Consider the following 5229-nt stretch of genomic DNA (forward strand, 5'->3'; position numbering starts at 1 on the left):
CCTATAACTGTGCACGGGCAGTCTGAGTCGCGGATACCACCACACCAAGCAAGGCAAGGGAGGTGAGCCAGGGTAAGACCGAAGCTCAAGAGAACTAGAACGACGCCAAGGCCAAGACCACGAAGAGCAAAGGGGACGAAGCGGACTCCCCCGGCAAGATTCTTGCTGGGAGACAGTTCTAGCAGCCCTGGCAAGACCCTTGCCGCGGCGACTCGTCCCGCGCCTACGGAGCAAATCACCCTTGAGTCCACTGCCGCCAAAGGGCAAGGATTCGGGAGACATCCCCATGGCGGCATGCAGATCTTTGTGAAGACATTCAAGATCAGATACGCACTAAGGAGACGACAACCCTTGGCGGGATCCCAGCCGAGGAAGACCACAAGGCCCCCGGCAAGCGCCTTGCCGGGGATGACAGCAGGCGCCTCGGCAAGACCCTTGCCGGGGCCCCGGCAAGGCCCTTACCGAGGACACCTGCAGGGCCACCATCAGGCCCACGCCGACTAAACCTCCACCACCGCATGCATGCAGCTGCCGACCCAACCAGCTGGGCAGGCACCCGCGTGGCGGCATGCAGATCTTCGTGAAGACCCACCACTGTGCCACCTCAGCCGCCTGCCTACCTACATGGCATCGCAGGCGTCGCTGGCCAGGGCGCGTGTCGACACAAGAAGGAGCGGCGACGGACGAGACAGGTTTCTCCCCCGTCCCCGATAAAGCAAGGACACCTAAGCAAGACGCATTAAATGCACCTTGTCATGTGATGCGAGGGATAACTCGCAGCACTGTACCCTTTCCACCTCCTGTGTGCCACTGTGGCAACCCCTTTTTCTATAAAAGGAGGCCCGAGGCGACCAAAGGAAGGATTCGGCTTTTTGGAGCTCCTCACGCCCCATAGCTAGCTCAAGAACACAGATATATAATCCACCAAAGCAGGAGTAGGATTTTACGCATCCTCACGGCCCAAACCTGGATAAACGAACCGTGTGCTATCTGTTTGATCCGCTCTTCTCACGACCCCGCGCCCTGCTAACCACAGTAGGGATTCTTGTGATCCCATAGGTGTCGTTCCCATCGACATCAACAAATTATTTTAACTGTATTTTGGACTGGATTTTTAACTGAGACTTTAACTAAAACTGTAATTTTAACTTAAACTGTATTTTTAACTGAAACTTTAGTTAAATCTTTAAGTGAAACATTAACTGAATTGTTTCTACTAACTGAATATATAACTGAATCTTTAACTTTTAACTGAATTTTTCACTGAAACTATATTTTTAACTGAATCTTTAACTTTTAACTGAATTGTTTACTTGAACTGAATTGCTTTACTTGAACTGTAGATTGAATGATGAAGTGTGGGAAGTCAGATTTCATTTCCATGACAGAGATAATCTTGAAAGAAGCCTAAATGTGGATGATATCACATTTTACAATCTGATTGCACTAATAGAGCTTGAAGGTTATGGGATGACAGACTTTATGTATTATGTCAGAGATCCAGGTGTTGGGGTTTCAGGTATGGAAGAACTGACAGATGATGATAAGGTGGAGGAAATGTTGGATGACCTAGTTATCAAAGGTCAGAAGGTGGTGAACATAACAGTCATCAGAAGTGATGCTCCAAGACCTAGTGATTTGAACATTGGACCAGTTTGTGAGGAGCAGGTTCCATTATCTAAAATAGGTGTGCCAGTGGTGTATGAGATAGATACAACAGGAGTATTGTTTCCTAGCCCAACAAAACCACAACCAGTGCCAGTGCATGTCATTAACACACAGGAGAGTTCATTTTTGAAGCAGAAGTGTGCACCAGTACCAGAATTTGCAATGGAGATTGGTGAAGAGAGGCATGAGTATTTCATGGAGCAAGACCAAGATCAAGAGCAAATTGAGCAACTGATGGAGCAGAAGAGGAATGAAGAGATTGAGAAGTTCAGGAAAAAGGGGAAAGAAAAAGAGAAATACAAGGCAGCTAAAAGAAAACTTCCAGAGCTAATGGCTGAAGATTTCACTGATAGTGACAGTGACACAGATTTACTAGCAGATGAGGATATAATTGCTAGGCTTGAGGCAACGAAGAAGCATAGAGATGATCCACTTCATCATATTGAAGGGGACACTGATGTGGATGAGCCATATGAAGCAGATGAGGAGGAGGAGGAGGAGAAGGCACCAGAGGAGGAGGAGGAGAAGGACAAGAAGGGAGCAGCATAGGAGGAAGTAGCAGAGGAAGTAAAAGAAAGGGGCCAACTACAAGATCTCATGCTAGTTTGGATGAGATTATTGAGGAAGATTGGTTTCCTTTATCTGATGAGGAGAGCAACCCTGGTGACCTAAGTCAGGAGGATAATGATGGGGCTCAAATACCATGTGTGAAGCTTCCAGCTGATAGGAAGAGCAGGGCTAAAAAGAAGAAGCCCAGAGTTTGGTATGATGAGCAAAGGGAGAACCCAGAAGAGCAATTTATGAAGAAGCTTTGTTTCCTAGATGTGACCCAGTTCAGGAGGGCACTTCTTAATTTTCACATCTCACAAAATAGGAACCATGCCTTCCACAGGAACTGTCCAGACAGGATTATAGCTGTCTGCAAATTTGAGAATTGTCCATTTTTCATTGCAGCTTCTCAGATAGCACATGAGAAGACATTCTGTATAAAGAAACTGAACTTGCACCACAGCTGCCCAGTAGTAGGAGAGAGCACAAAAGTTACTGCTAAGTGGTTGGCACATGAATGTGAGCAACAATTAAGGACAGACCCCGACACACCTGTCCAGACTATAATTTCAAACTTGAAGCAAAAGCATGGAATAGAGGTATCTATACATATGGCCTATAGGGCAAGAAAGCTAGCCAAAAATGTAGTCCTAGGATATCAGAAGGCACAATATCATAGGATAACGGATTACCTAGAAGTTGTGCTAGAAACCAATCCAGGAAGTAGATGCATTGTCACAACAAAGCATCTAAAACTACATCCAAGCAAAAACCCAAGATTCCATGGCTTGTTCATCTGCCTCAATGCTTGCAAAGAGGGTTTCCTTAATGGTTGCAGACCATTCATAGGTATGTGCACACCTACTAATTAACTAGTGACTCTACATTTATATGTGCACACCCAATAGTTTGTTGGTAATCTACTTGTGATCTTGTATGATAGGTGTGGATGGTTGCTTCATAAAGTTGACCACAGGGCAGCAAATCTTGGCTGCCACTGGAAGAGATGGAAACAATAACATATTTCCCATTGCTTTTGCAATAGTGGACAAGGAAAACACAGCAAGCTGGTCTTGGTTTCTTACTCAATTAAAATATGCCATTGGTGGTGAGTCAGGCAAGTTTGGCTACTACACTATTATATCTGACAGGCAAAAGGTACTACTATCTCTACTCCAATCATTGCTTGCATTGCTTATTAATTGTCTTTGTTTATTAATTTCATACATGGCATTGTTGTAGTATTCTCAAACTGTACTTCATTCAAACAGGGCCTTCTTACAGCCATAAACAATGTATTCCCCAATTGCAAATAAAGATTCTGCCTTAGACATATTTATCAGAACTTTCAAACAGCTGGTTTTAGAGGGGAAGAGTTGAAGAAATACATGTATCAGGCAAGTTATTCCTATACTGAGCATGGTTATGTAACAACGATGGAAGGCATGAAAAAGGAGTGTGAGCCAGCTTGGAAATGGCTACTTTGGATACCAAAACATACATGGGCTAGGCATGTCATGGACAACAATTGCAAAACTGACTTGGTAGTTAACAATATAAGTAAAGTTTTTAACAAGATGATACTTGATGTCAGAGCCAAACCCATTAGAACCATGGTAGATGGGATCGGGACAAAGTTGTTAGTGAAGTTCAATGCAAATAGGACAAAGACTGAGACTGCTAAGTGGCAGATATGCCCAACATATGCTAAGAAGCTAGAGGAAGCAAAACATCATTCTAGGTTTTGTCAGTCTATCAAAGCTGGACCTGATCTCTTCCAGGTGACAAGTGGAGAAAGCACATATGCAGTTAACTTGTTGCATCATACATGTGGTTGTAGGAAGTGGGACATGTGTGGAGTACCTTGCAATCATGATGTTTCTGCAATCAACAAGGCAAGACTTGTGCCAGAAGATTTTGTTCATGATTTCTTCAAGAAACCAATGTATAAGGCAGCTTATAGTCCAATAGTTTTCCCTGTGCCTGGGCCTGATTTGTGGCCAAAGACTAGAACCCCTGACATTGAACCACCAGTGTTCAAAGAAAAGCCAGGAAACAAAGAGACAAAGAGGAGAAAGAGCAAGTTTGGAAAGCCAGCTCCAAAGGATACATCTAGGATGGCAACTATCACTTGTAGCAATTGCAATAGGACTGGGCATAGATACACTAGTTGCAAGCAGGCTCTGAAACCAGCCCTAGCTATGAGAATGAACCAGCACCAGGTAACTATTGTTGTAGGTTTTTGTACAATTTCACATGCCAGTTTCAAACATTTGTATGCTGTAATTTCAGGAAAACAGGAGAGATGATACACCCAGAACTGTATCTGCTCCTGCTCCCATGCCATCAAGGAGAAGTGCTCCTTCTGCTCCTGCTGCTGCTCAAACTGCAGCTCCAACACCACCAGCTCCAAGGGATCCAAGGCTAGCAAGGAGAGCTCCTTCTGCTCCTGCTTCAGCTCCCAGTGCACCAAGGAGAGCTCCTTCTGCTCCTGCTGCAGCTGCTGCTCCTCCTGCTACAAGGGCAACAAAGAAAGCTAAAACTACAAGGACTGCAACTTCTACTGTTGGTGCTGGTCCAAGTTCTTCTACTGCTGGTGCTGGTCCAAGTTCCTCTACTGCTGTTGGGCCAAGAGGAAGAAACAAGTTCATCCCCCCAAGAGTTGTAGGTAGTGGAAGAGTGAGGAATCCATCCTTTAAGATGTCTGAGTGGTTTAACTGTTCTCAAGGGAGCAGGTGAAGTTGTGTTGAGGTGATGATGTTCAAAACATCTGCATTTTGGTTGTGATGACACCTTTCATGTAAGGTACCTAGTGGACTTGTTGGGCTGTGATGAAAACTTGTGTTGCTTCTGGTTAGCTGTTGATGTTCTAAACATCTTTATTCTGGTTGTCATGAGTACTTTCATGTAAGGTACCTAGTGGAATTGTTGGGCTGTGATGAAAACTTGGTGTTGCTTCTGGTTAGCTATGGCTTAATTTTGGTTGAGTACTTTCTGGTTAGTTGTGGCTCC

The sequence above is a fragment of the Triticum aestivum genome, chromosome 7A (assembly GCF_018294505.1).
Source record: "Triticum aestivum cultivar Chinese Spring chromosome 7A, IWGSC CS RefSeq v2.1, whole genome shotgun sequence".
NCBI lineage: Eukaryota > Viridiplantae > Streptophyta > Magnoliopsida > Poales > Poaceae > Triticum > Triticum aestivum.